The 16,450-nt window shown below is 57.2% G+C and overlaps 2 protein-coding genes across 2 annotated transcripts in view; one reads left to right on the top strand and one right to left on the bottom strand.

Moving 5' to 3' along the window:
* The window catches only part of LOC140428680 (uncharacterized), a 195,157-nt gene that overhangs the window by 71,653 nt on the left and 107,054 nt on the right, over window positions 1-16,450 (bottom strand). The gene's annotated exons all lie outside the window — the stretch shown is intronic.
* eif6 (eukaryotic translation initiation factor 6) overlaps window positions 1-16,450 on the top strand; it is a 122,383-nt gene that overhangs the window by 55,514 nt on the left and 50,419 nt on the right. The gene's annotated exons all lie outside the window — the stretch shown is intronic.

Genomic DNA, 16,450 nt, shown 5'->3' with positions numbered 1-16,450 from the left:
AGACTTCATCTGAAGTACTGCCTTTCTGGCAATGTCAGTAAAATCCGTGTTTTTCAAACGTTTGCTAGCTGGCCGCTCTACGTAACCCACAGCGGCCGAACTTCGCGATCCATGCCACATTTGCTATCCTTTAATATGTCAGGCAAGCCTTCGTGGTCCTCACTATCTCCAATCAGGGATCACAGGAGGAGAGGGCAATGCGCAAATCAGGTGCAGCCGGTTCCTTTGTGCCGTCTTCATCTTTGTGAGAACGGAAAATCCAACCTCGCACATGTAGGTTATCGTGAAGGGCAATAGTAACAAAACGCTTGTTTTACTCAGCACTGTATACTCCTAGGAGATGCCACTCCAGAATGCTGACAGCCTCATGACCTTGTGGCATGTTTTTAATGTGCTGTCACAGGTCGGGTGCAGCAGCTCTGCCTCCTCATTTGGAGTCGGCTATAAATTAATGACTGACTCTGGGGTCTCAAACCCGTTAAGAGATTTGTCTCTTTACCCCCCCCCCCACTTCCCAACCTCTTCTCTTTCAAAATCTGAAACTTCTTCTCTAAGTAGCGTCAAACACCGAGCCACATGCGACTGAATGAGGCTTGCCAGTACATTGACAGTTTGCTTACTCACCACTTTTTACCAAAGTACCGTAGCAGTGTGGGGAACATAGGAATGTGGGCTGCACCCTTCAGAAGGTGGTGGTGAGCCGCCGCCTTGAACCGCAAGTCCTTGAGGTGTAGGTACACCCACTGTGCTGTTGGGGAGGGAGTTCCAGGATGTTGCCCCAGTGACAGTGAAGGAACGGCGATATATTTCCAAGTCAGGATGGTGAGTGACTTGGAGGGGAACCTCCAGGTGGTGGGGTTCCCAGGTATCTGCTGCTCTTGTCCTTCTAGATGGTAGTGGTCATGGGTTTGGAAAGTGCTGTCTAAGGAGCTTGTTGAGTTACTGCAGTGCATCTTGTAGGTGGTGCACACGGCTGCCACTGTTCGTCAGTGAACATAGAACATACAGTGCAGAAGGAGGCCCATCGAGTCTGCATCGACCCACTTAAGCCCTCACTTCCACCCTAACCCAATAACCCCTCCTCACCATTTTGCACACTAAGGGCAATTTATCATGGCCAATCCACCTCACCTGCACGTCTTTGGACTGTGGGAGGAAACCGGAGCACCCGGAGGAAACCCACGCACACACTGGGAGAACATGCAGACTCCGCACAGACAGTGACCCAGCGGGGAATCGAACCTGGGACCCTGGTGCTGTGAAGCCACAGTGCTGACCACTATGCTACTGTGCTGCCCAGTGGTGGAGGGTTTGTGGAAGGGGGAGCAATCAAGCGGGGCTGCTTTGTCCTGGATGGTGTCGATCATGCTGGAGAGCTAAAAGAAAAGCTGTACTGGAAAAACTGAGCTAGTTTAGAAGTGTTAATGTTTCAAGTCCAATATGACTTTCGGAACTGAGGTAGGAATAAGAGATGCACAAAAGGAGCCGGTTTACTTGCTGAATTGATTAAGATGCGTTGCGATCCCCATCCCTTCTGTTGATAAAGTCTCCTCCAGTAAAAGGATTTGGAGTGTGAAGTTTCTCACATTTTAGATGCAAAGTGTGGTTGTTGTATGCATGACAACGACTTTGTAGAATTACTTGGCTTGGGGAGAAGATTCATTATCCTGCAGGCTGGAACTGTATCGAGGGACTGGACATTTGGACATGATGTAGACCCAGGCCCAGGACAGTTCATTCAAACATGAAGGCATGCGTCATTAGAAAGTTCGGAGTTTTCCTGAGAAAACCCAGAATTATGGATCGCAAAGTCTCTTTAAGCTGGTGGGAGTGGCAGATCCTGGTTTTGTACCATGGCTGCTGTTTTTCCAGCATTTACCCAAGTCATAAACTAATTATCTTTCCCTCTGGTCACCATCAAAATATGTAAAATTTCTAGACTACCTCTTGCCGAAATTGGAATGACTTACTGGGTGGGCTCCTGGGTATGATGATTTAAACCTTGCCGTGTACCTCCTGACATGGAGAAGGTGCAGTTGTTTCTGAACTCCTCCATGCACCTGCTCAAAAGGTAACAATGCATATGTATGTTTGAAGCAGATTTTAAAGCCTGTTTTGTTATGACCTGATTTATCCCAGACCTAAGGTACATGTGAGTGGGATGATCATAGATTATCATAGAATTTACAGTGCAGAAGGAGGCCATTTGGCCCATCGAGAAGCAACCCCACCCAACACTAAGGGCAATTTTGGACACCAAGGGCAATTTATCATGGCCAATCCACCTAACCTGCACATCTTTGGACTGCGGGAGGAAACCGGAGCACCCGGAGGAAACCCACGCAGACACGGGGAGGATGTGCAGACTCCGCACAGACAGTGACCCAAGCCGGAATCGAACCTGGGGCCCTGGAGCTGTGAAGCAATTGTGCTATCCACAATGCTACCGTGCTGATGGCGGATTGGGTTTGATTACAGGCTTGGAATAACGATCGAACTTCGAGGACAAATGATGCCTCAGTACGTTGGGAATTTGGTGGACTCAGTAGTGTTGAGAATCTGATATTGAACAATCTCCAACAATTTTGTGTGTTCAGGTCAGACCGTTGCAAATTGTGAATTGAATTACAGTTTCTGACTGACCCCAGTAAAGACCATAAAAGCTGCTGGTTTACTCGAAAAACTCTACTGGTTAATGAATATCCTTCAGACGAGAGCCTGAAAATGCTGCTGGGCCTGGTGTGCACACGGTTCAATCCCGCACTATAAGGCTAGTTTAGACACAATCTGAAAGGGATTGAATGGCTGGACTCCACTTAACCATGCTGAGAGCGGAGACCAGTGTCCCAGAGAATCGTCTAACCAGGGCTGCGGATAAGGGTTTAAACTGAAGAGTGAGGGAGGGATCAGATGAAGGGAGATTTGAAAATCTAATAAAGTCAAGGAAATACAGCTTTTAAGGGGACACATCACAGAATACAACAGTGTAGAAGAGGCCCTTCGGGCCCATTGAGTCTGCACCGATGCAAGAAAAACACCTGACCTGCCCGCCTAATCGCATTTTCCAGCACTTGGCCCATAGCCTGGAATGTTGTGACGTATCAACTGCTCATCCGGGTACTTTTTGAAGGATGTGAGGCTACCCCCCTCCCAGGCAACGCGTCCCAGACCCTCACCACCCCCCCCCCCCCCCCCCGCAGACAGCGTGTTCCAGACCCTCACCACCCTCCCAGGCAGTGTGTTCCAGACCCTCACCACCCTCCCAGGCAGTGTGTTCCAGACCCTCACCACCCTCCCAGGCAGTGTGTTCCAGACCCTCACCACCCTCCCAGGCAGTGCGTCCCAGACCCTCACCACCCTCCCAGGCAGTGCGTTCCAGACCCTCACCACCCCTCCCAGGCAGCGTGTCCCAGACCCTCACCACCCCCCCCCAGACAGCGTGTTCCAGACCCTCACCACCCTCCCAGGCAGCGCGTTCCAGACCCTCACCACCCTCCCAGGCAGCGCGTCCAGACCCTCACCACCCTCCCAGGCAGCGCGTTCCAGACCCTCACCACCCTCCCAGGCAGTGCGTTCCAGACATCCTCCCCCCCCCCCCCCCTCCCCCGACATCCTCCTCCCACCGACACCCCCCCGACCTCCTCCTCCCCCCCCCCCCCCGTCCTCACTCCCCCCCCCCCCCCCCGACATTCCCCATCCCCGACATTCCCCATCCCCCCCCGACCTCCTCATCCCCCCCCCCCCCGACCTCCTCTTCCCCTCCATCCCCCCCCGGCGACCCCCCCCCCCCCGACCTCCTCCCCCCCCCCCCGACCTCCTCCCCCCCCCCGACCTCCTCTTCCCCCCCCCCCCCCCGACCTCCTCTTCCCCCCCCCCCCCCGACCCTCCTCTTCCCCCCCCCTTCAACCTCCTCTTCCCCCCCCCCACCCCCGACCTCCTCTTCCCCCCACCCCCGACCTCCTCTTCCCCCCCCCCCGACCTCCTCCCCCCCCGACCTCCTCCCCCCCCCGACCTCCTCCCCCCCCCCGACCTCCTCCCCCCCCCGACCTCCTCCCCCCCCCCCGACATCCTCCCCCCCCACGACATCCTCCCCCCCACCCCCGACATCCTCCCCCCCCCCGACATCCTCCCCCCCCGACATCCTCCCCCCCCCCGACATCCTCCCCCCCCCCGACATCCTCCCCCCCCGACATCCTCCCCCCCCCCCGACATCCTCCCCCCCCCCCGACATCCTCCCCCCCCCCCCCGACATCCTCCCCCCCCCCCGACATCCTCCCCCCCCCCCCCCCCGACATCCTCCCCCCCCTGACATCCCCCCCCCCTGACATCCCCCCCCCCCCGACATCCTCCCCCCCCCCCTGACATCCTCCCCCCCCCCCCGACATCCTCCCCCCCCCCCCCCCGACATCCTCCCCCCCCGACATCCTCCCCCCCCCCCGACAGTCCTCCCCCCCCCCGACATCCTCCCCCCCCCCCCCGACATCCTCCCCCCCCCCCCCGACAATCCTCCCCCCCCCCCCCCCGACATCCTCCTCCCCCCGACATCCTCCTCCCCCCGACATCCTCCCCCCCCCGACATCCTCCCCCCCCGACATCCTCCCCCCCGACATCCTCCCTCCCCCCCCCGACATCCTCCTCCCCCCCCCGACATCCTCCCGCCCCCCCCGACTTCCTTATCCCCCCCCCGACATCCTCTCTTCCCCCCCCCCGACATCCTCCCCCCCCCCCCCGACATCCTCCCCCCCCCCCCCGACATCCTCCCCCCCCCGACATCCTCCCCCCCCCGACATCCTCCCCCCCCCGACATCCTCCCCCCGACATCCTCCCCCCCCCGACATCCTCCTCCCCCCCCCCCCGACATCCTCCCCCCCCCGACATCCTCCCCCCCCCCGACATCCTCCCCCCCCCCCCCGACATCCTCCCCCCCCCCCCCCCCGACATCCTCCCCCCCCGACATCCTCCCTCCCCCCCCCCCGACATCCTCCCCCCCCCCTCCCGACATCCTCCCCCCCCGACATCCTCCCCCCCCCGACATCCTCCCCCCCCCCCGACATCCTCCCCCCCCCCCCCGACATCCTCCCCCCCCCCCCCCGACATCCTCCTCCCCCCCCCCCGACATCCTCCTCCCCCCCCGACATCCTCCTCCCCCCCCGACATCCTCCCCCCCCCCCCCCGACATCCTCCCCCCCCCCCCCGACATCCTCCCCCCCCCCCCCCGACATCCTCCCCCCCCCCCCCGACATCCTCCCCCCCCCCCGACATCCTCCCCCCCCCCCGACATCCTCCCCCCCCCGACATCCTCCCCCCCCCCCCCGACATCCTCCCCCCCCCCCGACATCCTCCCCCCCCCCCCGACATCCTCCCCCCCCCCCCCCCGACATCCTCCCCCCCCCCCCGCCATCCTCCCCCCCCCCCGACATCCTCCCCATCCGACCCCGACCCCCCCCCCCGTCCTCCTCCCCCCCCCCGACATCCTCCCTCCCCCCCCCGACATCCTCCCTCCCCCCCCCGACATCCTCCCGCCCCCCCCCGACTTCCTATCCCCCCCCCGACATCCTCTCTCCCCCCCCCCCCGACATCCTCCCCCCCCCCCCCCGACATCCTCCCCCCCCCCCGACATCCTCCCCCCCCCCGACATCCTCCCCCCCCGACATCCTCCCCCCCCGACATCCTCCCCCCCCCGACATCCTCCTCCCCCCCCCCCCCCGACATCCTCCCCCCCCCCCGACATCCTCCCCCCCCCCGACATCCTCCCCCCCCCCGACATCCTCCCCCCCCCCCCGACATCCTCCCCCCCCACCGACATCCTCCCCCCCCCCCGACATCCTCCCCCCCCGACATCCTCCCTCCCCCCCCCCCGACATCCTCCCTCCCCCCCCCCCCCCCGACATCCTCCCCCCCCCCCGACATCCTCCCCCCCCCGACATCCTCCCCCCCCGACATCCTCCCCCCCCGACATCCTCTCCCCCCCCCCCGACATCCTCCCCCCCCCCCCCCCCGACATCCTCCTCCCCCCCCCCGACATCCTCCTCCCCCCCCCCGACATCCTCCTCCCCCCCCCCGACATCCTCCTCCCCCCCCCCCGACATCCTCCTCCCCCCCCCGACATCCTCCTCCCCCCCCGACATCCTCCCCCCCCCCACCCCCGACATCCTCCCCCCCCCCCCCCGACATCCTCCCCCCCCCCGACATCCCCCCCCCCCCCCGACATCCTCCCCCCCCCCCCCGACATCCTCCCCCCCCCCCCCGAACATCCTCCCCCCCCCCCCCCCGACATCCTCCCCCCCCCCCCCGACATCCTCCCCCCCCCCCCCCCGCCATCCCTCCCCCCCCCCCCCGACATCCTCCCCATCCGACCCCGACCCCCCCCCCCCGTCCTCCTCCCCCCCCCCCACCCAACCTCCTCCTCCCCCCCCCCCACCCGACCTCCTCCTCCCCCCCCCCACCCGACCTCCTCCTCCTCTCCCCCCCCCCCCGACCTCCTCCTCCTCTCCCCCCCACCCGACCTCCTCCTCCCCCCCCCCCCCACCCGACCTCCTCCTCCCCCCCCCCACCCGACCTCCTCCTCCCCCCCCCCCACCCGACCTCCTCCTTCCCCCCCCCCACCCGACCTCCTCCTCCCCCCCCCACCCGACCTCCTCCTCCTCCCCCCCCCCCCCCCCCCCGACCTCCTCCTCCTCTCTCCTCCTCCTCTCTCCTCCCCCCCGACCTCCTCCTTCTCCCCCCCCCCCCCGACCTCCTCCTCCCTCCCCCCCCCGCCGACCTCCTCCTCCCTCCCCCCCGCCGACCTCCTCTCTTCTCCCCCCCCCCCCGCAGACCTCCTCTCTTCTCTCCCCCCCCCCCCCCCCCCCAATCCTCCCTGAAGAAATCGATAAATGGCTTCCACCTCAGGGTGAACCCTCTGACGATCCCCTCAGGCAAAGTTGTCCTTCTCCAGCCCCAGGGATTCCGCCAGGCGCCTCCGAGTCCCCCCACCGCAGCAAAATCTGTCTCCAGGCTATCGGGGTGACAAAGGCCAAAACATCGGCCCCTCTCACCCCCTGGACTCCCGGGTCTTCCAACACCCCAAATATCGCCACCTCTGGACCCGGTGCCGCCTCCACACTCAGCACCTCGGACACCGGAGAACCGCTGGCAGAGCCCTCTCCGTCATGGACACGCCTACAACATGTGGACGTGATTTGCGGCCCCCCCGCGCACAGTATCCTCTACCCCCGCAAACAACCTACGCATCCTCCCCACCGTCATGGGGGCCCTATGCACCACTTTAAACTGGATGAGGCTTAACTCGCACATGACAACGCGTTCACGCTCTGCAATGCCTCAGCCCACATCTCGTCCCGCACCTCCCCTCCCAGCTCCTCCTCCCACTTAATATCCCCTGCCAGGGCTCCCTCCCAATCCTGCAACTCCTTATAGACATCCGACACCTTCCCCTTCATCCTGCGGCAGCACCTTGACCTGCAACCCCAGGGGCGGCAGCCCTGGAAAGGATGGCACCTCTCTCCTTATAAAGTCACATATCTGCAGGTACCTAATTCGCGATACCAACACCTTCACCAATAATTGGGCATCCACATTCAATACTGATATAATCATAATAATAATCTTGATTAGTGTCACAAGTAGGCTTACATTAACACTGCAATGAAGTTACTGTGAAAATCCCCTAGTCGCCACACTCCGGCACCTTTTCGGGTACACTGAGGGAGAATTCAGAATGTCCAATTCACCCAACAAGCACGTCTTCCGGGACTTGTGGGAGGAAACCGGAGCACCCGGAGGAAACCCACGCAGACACGGGGAGAACGTGCAGACTCCGCACAGACAGTAACCCAAGCCGGGAATCGAACCCGGGTCCCTGGCGCGGTGAAGCAACAGTGCTGATCACTGCTCCCGTGCCGTGGGCAGTGCGACCCACACTGCTCAAGGCCTTTAACCCTCTTCACAATTGGAGTGGAAGTCTGTAAAAATGTAGGGAGGAGTTCTCTTCATTATTGGCCCTCACCAGCAGTGGCCCCAGATCCGCCTCAAACGTTTTATAAAACTCCACCGGGAACCCATCTGGGCCTGGCCTTCCCTGTCTGCATCGCCCCCAAACCATCCGTCACCTCCTCAGCCTAATTGGGGCCACAGGCCCTGAACCAGCTTCTCCTCCACTTCGGGAAACTAACTCTTCCAGGAACCACCGCATTCCCCCTGCTCCCGGTCGGGGGCTCCAACTCATAGAGCCTCCTATAAAAAGCCTCAAACACCCCATTCACCCACTTCAGGCCCATCACCATCTTATCCTTACCATCCCTGACCCCAGCGATCTCCCTCGCTGCCTCCTGCTTCCTCAACTGATGGGCCAACATCCAGCTCGCCTTCTCCCCACACTGGTATCCTTCTGGCCTTCCACAGCTGCACCACTGACTTCAAAGAACAAAACAAAGAACAAAGAAATGTACAGCACAGGAACAGGCCCTTCGGCCCTCCAAGCCCCTGCCGACCATACTGCCCGACTAAACTACAATCTTCTACACTTCCTGGGTCCGTATCCTTCTATTCCCATCCTATTCATATATTTGTCAAGATGCCCCTTAAATGTCCCTATCGTCCCTGCTTCCACTACCACCTCCGGTAGTGAGTTCCAGGTACCCACTACCCTCTGCGTCAAAAAACTTGCCTCGCACATCTACTCTAAACCTTGCCCCTCTCACCTTAAACCTATGCCCCCTAGTAATTGACCCCTCTACCCTGGGGAAAAGCCTCTGACTATCCACTCTGTCTATGCCCCTCATAATTTTGTATACCTCTATCAGGTCTCCCCTCAACCTCCTTCGTTCCAGTGAGAACAAACCGAGTTTATTCAACCGCTCCTCATAGCTAATGCCCTCCATACCAGGCAACATTCTGGTAAATCTCTTCTGCACCCTCTCTAAAGCCTCCACATCCTTCTGGTAGTGTGGCGACCAGAATTGAACACTATACTCCAAGTGTGGCCTAACTAAGGTTCTAAAACTTAAGGTTCTAAGGACTTCCCCGTAGAAACTGGCCCAAATGCCATCTGGAGCCTCTGCCTCTCCTTCAACCATGCCTCCGAATATTGCCCGTCTACCCTCAAAATCTCATGCTGCCTTGCTGTCTCGTCCCGCTCCGTTTTCTCCCTGTGCGCCCAAATTGCTACAAACTCCCCCTCACTACAGGCTTGAGTGCCTCCCACAGCAAGGCAGCTGTGACCTCGCCTGTGTCATTCAGCTCCACATAGGCCTGAATGGTGGCCCTCACCCGCTCTCTCTCCACCTCATCCGCCAGCAACTCTACGTCTCGCCTCCACTGCAGCTGTCGTGTCTCCCCCCCCCCCGCCCGAGCCACCCACAAATAGGTCAGAAACCACAATCGCTGAGTACCCCGAGACGGCCAGAGCGTGTTGTCCATCACAAAAACAGTCCGGGAGTACACCATGGTGCACATGGGAGAAGAATGAAAACTCCTTCGCCCTCGGCCTCCCAAACCCTGGTCGTCGTCCCCCCATCCCTTCGATGCTGCCCACGCCCTCGATGACTTTAACAGCCCTCTACAGTGGCAAGGAGCTGATTGAGGAATTATTCACAGCAATTCAGAGCTAACCTTCAACAGATTTTTGGAAAAATCATAAAATCACAAAATACCCAAAATGTTTGAACTCATGGTGTGAAACATATTCAAAGATTTTGTTTCTGTCTCCGCTTCTACAGTCAAACTTCTTTGTGTTCCAGGAAATAAATGCATTTTGCTTGGTTTAGTGTTGAGGAAAACACAGTTTAATAAATTTGTGCTTCCATCATCCAGTCTAAAAAGATGCCCTTCACTCAAATCCCTTTACAGATTTTCAATAGCAATGAACTCGCCCAGCCTCGAGTCATCAACTCGCTCGAATATGCTGCAGAATCTCCAGCTTAAACTACAGCAAATATCAAGAAACCGTACTTCTGTCTTCAGCTAAAAACTCTCGTCACTAGTTATAGCACAACCAGAATGCTTTGCTGAGATTGCAGTTCATAGTAACTCTCTCACTCTCTCTCTATTATTCAAAGTACTGCACTTGTTAAATTAATTTTACCTGCGTTAGGCAAGCAGTTATGTGATTTCTAGACGTTTAGACTAAAGGAATGTTGGTTTATTTTGTTCCCTTCCCAAGAGTTTGATTCCTGCTTTAGGTTTGGTTTCAGTAGCACCGGGCGCCCTCTGGTGGCTCTTTCAAGTGCCTGATTTCCATATTCAACTAGAACAAAGAAAATTGCAGCACAGGAACAGGCCCTTCGGCCCTCCGAGCCCGTGCCGACCATGCTGCCCGACTAAACTACAATCTTCTACACTTCCTGGGTCCGTATCCTTCTATTCCCATCCTATTCATGTATTTGTCAAGATGCCCCTTAAATTTCACTATCTTATCTGCTCCCACCACCCTCTGTGTATTAAAAAAAAAAACTTCCCTCGTACATCTCCTTTAAACCTTGACCCTCGTCCCTTAAACCGATGTCCCCTAGAAATTGACTCTGACACCTGGGAAAAAGCTTCTGACTATCCACCCTGTCCATACCCCTCATAATCTTGTCAACTTCAATCAGGTCGCCCCTCAACCTCCTTCGTTCAAGAGAGAACAAACCGAGTTTATTCAACCGCTCCTCATAGCTTATGCCCTCCATACCAGGCAACATTCTGGTAAATCTCTTCTGCACCCTCTCTAAAGCCTCCACATCCTTCTGGTAGTGTGGCGACCAGAATTGAACACTATACTCCAAGTGTGGCCTAACTAAGGTTCTATACAGCTGCAACATGACTTGCCAATTCTTATACTCAATGCCCCGGCCAATGAAGGCAAGCATGCCGTATGCCTTCTTGACTACCTTCTCCACCTGTGTTGCCCCTTTCAGTGACCTGTGGACCTGTACACCCAGACCCCTCTGCCTGTCAATATTCTGAAGGGTTCTGCCATTTACTGTATATTTCCCATCCCATCTGTATTAGACATTCCAAAGTGCATTATCTCACATTCGTCCGGGTTAATCTCCATCTGCCATCTCTCTGCCCAAGTCTCCAACTAATCTGTATCCTCCGACAGTTCTCGTCGCTGTCCGCAATTCCACCAACCTTTGTGTCGTCCGAAAATTTACTAATTAAACCAGTTACATTTTCCTCCAAATCTTGAGTAGGAGATCATTTCGGGAACTGTGATCATAATTCTGATTTAATTTTTTAGTTTGATTCTAAATCATCATTGTGCTGCTGTTCATTTAGAATAGGTTGAGCAACAAGGTTGGCAGGTTTAGGTTTGGATATTGTTTGTAGCTCCAGTGTGACTAAACCTTCCTGCAGTGGAGAGGTTGGAGCTTGGGTCACCTAAAGTTGCAGTTATGGTGCGCGTTCTCTGGTGTGCGTTCGTTGTGAGTGGACACCCAGAATTGGGACTAAGGAATTCCATCACGTATGTAACTGTAAAAGCTTTTCCACCCCTCTCTGCAAATCTCTTAAATTTAAAATGCAGCCTGGTTCTAGACTCAGTCACCAATTACAATCTGTGTCTCTTTCCTTGGTTGTGATTACTGCTTTCCCGGCAGTGGATGGGGCAAATGGCCTATTTATATTGTGTTTGATCTCGGGGGTCAATTCCCCGCTCGGGGGGTCATGGGTATGTGGCGATCACGTTGCCATTATTTTTGAGTTTTTATTTATAGACTTTCCAGCAATTAAAATGGAATAGTGATGCTCCATTTGATCCATTTCCTGAGTGCCAGCAGTGCGATGCGTGTTTGACATTTGCATTGTGCATTTGTCTGGCAATGAGCCAGTTACTGAATAATGTTTGGAATCCATGGAACCTCTTTCCAAGTGTTGTAAATTAGTAATGTTTGTTAGTGCTTATGTAAGTTATCTCTTCCCTCACGTAAATGGGATTAATTATTGATAAACTCTTCCCAGTAGTATGCGGTAGATCAGATTTTGAAGTTTTGTGACATTCCCTATGTGAATGCCGAGATGCCTGACAGGAATGGAGCAAACCGCAGTCATGTAAGTGGCTAAAGGCCGCGCGACCTTCAGCTTGAACACCACCTAGTGTTACATAGCTGATCCCAGCACCGGCCGGACCGTGTTACACGTGCAGACACGGCACGGGTGTGCACCGACCGGGCTGTTTAACACGTGCAGACACGGCACGGGTGTGCACCGACCGGACTGTTGTGCAGACACGGCACGGGTGTGCACTGACCGGACTGTTTAACACGTGCAGACACGGCACGGGTGTGCACTGACTGGACTGTTGTGCAGACACTGCACGGGTGTGCACCGACCGGGCTGTTGTGCAGACACGGCACGGGTGTGCACTGACCGGACTGTTGTGCAGACACGGCACGGGTGTGCACTGACCGGACTGTTGTGCAGACACTGCACGGGTGTGCACTGACTGGACTGTTGTGCAGACACGGCACGGGTGTGCACCGACCGGACCGTGTTACACGTGCAGACACGGCACGGGTGTGCACTGACTGGGCTGTTGTGCAGACACGGCACGGGTGTGCCCCGACCGGACCGTGTTACACGTGCAGACACGGCACGGGTGTGCACTGACTGGGCTGTTGTGCAGACACGGCACGGGTGTGCCCCGACCGGACCGTGTTACACGTGCAGACACGGCACGGGTGTGCACTGACCGGGCTGTTGTGCAGACACAGCACGGGTGTGCCCCGACCGGACCGTGTTACACGTGCAGACACGGCACGGGTGTGCACTGACTGGGCTGTTGTGCAGACACGGCACTGGTGTGCACTGACCGGGCTGTTGTGCAGACACGGCACTGGTGTGCACCGACCGGACTGTTGTGCAGACACGGCACGGGTGTGCACCGACCGGGCTGTTTAACACGTGCAGACACGGCACGGGTGTGCACCGACCGGACCGTGTTACACGTGCAGACACGGCACGGGTGTGCACCGACCGGACTGTTGTGCAGACACGGCACGGGTGTGCACTGACCGGGCTGTTTAACACGTGCAGACACGGCACGGGTGTGCACTGACCGGGCTGTTTAACACGTGCAGACACGGCACGGGTGTGCACCGACCGGACCGTGTTACACGTGCAGACACGGCACGGGTGTGCACTGAATGGGCTGTTTAACACGTGCAGACACGGCACGGGTGTGCACCGACCGGACCGTGTTACACGTGCAGACACGGCACGGGTGTGCACCGACCGGACTGTTGTGCAGACACGGCACGGGTGTGCACCGACCGGACCGTGTTACACGTGCAGACACGGCACGGGTGTGCACCGACCGGACTGTTTAACACGTGCAGACACGGCACGGGTGTGCACCGACCGGACTGTTGTGCAGACACGGCACGGGTGTGCACCGACCGGACTGTTGTGCAGACACGGCACGGGTGTTGGTGACATTTGCACTGATGGGGCTGCAAAATGTAAAAGCGGAAATAAGTTCCTGCCAGTCTGGCAACATGTTAAATGTCCAAGTTGTGTAACGAGTAACTCCGTCTTTCAAGCTGTTCCTCCCACTTCTCTTCCCTCCTCTAGGAAGATGCTGCTTGTTCCTTTCTGTTCCATCACTGCTTCCTCAGACCATTTTGTAGTAACATTGCCTAAATAGAGATCAAGAAATCTGGCTTCTTCCATCTTCTTCCCCTAAATATCTCTGCCTTTCCACAGCCGTACCCAAGTTGAGATAAATGTGCAAAACAGCAGTTGAACCGACCCAGTCAGCATGGCACAAACTGTATTAAAAACAAAATCCTTTTCTTTAAAGGAGGTATGTTTGCAAGAAAATACAATCCTGAAGTAAAAGTGACTGCCATTGATATCGAGGCAGCGTTTGATTGAGTATGGAATTCAGGAGGCCTCGCTAAACTGGGTAATCTCTCCACTAGCTGGAGTCATACTTGGCATAATGAAAGATGGCTGTGGTTAGTGGAGGTCAATCAACTGAGTCCCAGGACATCACTGCAGGAGTTCCTCAGGCCCATGTCCTCGGGGCCCAACCATCTTCAGCTGCTTCATCAACGACCTTCCTGCCATCGTAAGGTCAGAAGTGGGGATGTTTGCTAATGATTAGCACAAATGTTCAGCATGATTTCCATCTCCTCGGATACGGAAACAGTCAGTGTCCATGTGCAGCAAAACCTGGGCAATGTTCAGGTTTAGACTGATAATGCCAAGTAACATTTACCCCACACAAGTGCCAGGCGATGACCATCTCCATCAAGAGATGATTTAACCACCTCTCCTTGTCTCCTGCTCAATGGCATTACCATCGCTGAATCCCCTGGAGGGCTACCATTGACCAGAATCTGAACTGGACTAGCCACATCGATACTGTGGCTACAAGAGCAGGTCAAAGGCTAGGAATCCTGTGGCCAGTAATTCAACCACCTGACTCCTCAAAACCTGTCCATCTGCAAGTCAGGAGTGTGATGCAATGGGTCTCCACTTGCCTGGATGAGTGCAGCTTCAACAACACTCCGGAAGCTCGACACCATCCAGGACAATGCAGCCCAGATGATCACCCCATCCATCAGCTTAAACATTCACTCCCTCCACCACCGACTCACCCTAGCAGCCGTGTGTAACAGGGAGTTGCAGCAACTCCCCCAAGGTTTCTTAACCTTCCACCACTTGGAAGTTCCCCTCCGAGCCACACGCGAACACGGGGAGAATGTGCAAACTCCACACGGACAGTGACCCAGAGCTGGGATCGAACCTGGGAACTCGGCGCCGTGAGGCAGCAGTGCTAACCACTGTGCTGCCCTCACCTTTCCTTCCTACTGCAGGGTCAAAGTCCTGAAGCTCAATTCTAAAAGCGTGATGGATTTACCTACACCCCATGGACTGCGACCTGGGACCATCTGTGTAGCATTATCCACACTATAAGGATCCTCCTGTTTAAACCTACTTTCCCCTTGGTATTAAAACAACACCTTTATGACACACGAGTCACCCTGGATCCAAAGAGCAAGAAATGCTCAGCAGTTGCCTTCTGATTTCAGCATCGATTAGTACTTGTTGTTTGAGGAAATCTTTCCTGGCAGTGGCTCCACTATATAGTCCACTGCTAGATACCGGGTCCCTGGATACATGAACGAGTGAGCAGCACGACCCCCAGGTCGCAGTCCCATCCTAAATGTAGAAGAGCGCCCGTAACGGAATGCTTACTGACTGTAATCACCCTGAATCCCACCCTCCTGTACTCCGAACCGGCCATTAATCTCACACAGTCCTAATAATGTTTCAGTGACTGGGGCCTGTCCCCATGGTGATTAATGAGCCTTTTATTCTGGTTGAGGTAGGCTGAGAGAGGCGCTGTTCACTCAATTGAAAGGCAGTGACCACCAGCCTGGCCAGCCCAGGCCCTGAGCAGCGGCTTCAGTACAACGTTCTCATTGACCAGAGAAAGATGTCGATTAGAGACGCAAGGAGAGTGAAAGAGAGACGGACAGAAAGATAGAGAGAGAGAGATATTGAACAAGTTCAGAGACATAGGAGCATAGAAAATGCAAAGAAAATCACTTCTTGTCACAAGTAGGCTTCACTGTGAAAAGCCCCTGTCTAGTTCGAGTAGGCAGGAAGAAGCTTTTCCCCTTGGTGGAGGGTCAATGACCAGGGGGCAGAGATTTAAGGTGAGGGGCAGGAGGGTTAGAGGGGATGTGAGGGAAAACCTTTTCACCCAGAGGGGGGTGGGAGTCTGGAACTCGCTGCCTGAAAGGGGGGTGGAGGCAGAGACCCTCAGAACATTTAAGAAGTATTTAGACGTGTGCTTGCGATCCCAGGGCAGACACGGCGATGGGCCAAGTGCTGGGAAATGGGGTTAGAATAGTCAGGTTGTTCTTGACTGGCGCAGACGCGATGGGCCGAATGGCCATTGCATTGTAGACCTGTATAACTGTGCAGCATTTTCATTTCCAACATTCATTAATGTTTGTGGCAGCCAACTAATGATGTAGGATCCTGGCAGCCAAAGTGCCCGTTCGGGGGGGCGCTTCGGAGCATGCTGTGCTCACTCAATGCCTCTTGTGCGGGGCTCTCTGTGTGCTGACCCTGGGGCAGGGCGGCACTCCCTGGGGGCTGACCCGCGGGCAGGGGGGCGTTCCCTGGGTGCTGACCCGCGGGCAGGGGGGTGCTGACCCTGGGGCGGGGGGGGGGGGGGCGTTCCCTGGGTGCTGACCCGCGGGCAGGGGGGCGTTCCCTGGGTGCTGACCCGCGGGCAAGGGGGCGCTCCCTGGGGGCTGACCCGCGGGCAGGGGGGCGCTCCCTGGGTGCTGCCCCTCGGGCAGGGGGGCGCTCCCTGGGTGCTGCCCCTCGGGCAGGGGGGCGCTCCCTGGGTGCTGACCCTCGGGCAGGGGGGCGCTCCCTGGGTGCTGACCCTCGGGCAGGGGGGCGCTCCCTGGGTGCTGACCCTCGGGCAGGGGGGCGCTCCCTG

Source organism: Scyliorhinus torazame, chromosome 8, assembly GCF_047496885.1.
Source record: "Scyliorhinus torazame isolate Kashiwa2021f chromosome 8, sScyTor2.1, whole genome shotgun sequence".
Lineage (NCBI taxonomy): Eukaryota > Metazoa > Chordata > Chondrichthyes > Carcharhiniformes > Scyliorhinidae > Scyliorhinus > Scyliorhinus torazame.
The sequence above is the reverse complement of the archived record's forward strand: the minus strand, read 5'-3'. Positions and strand labels throughout refer to the sequence as shown.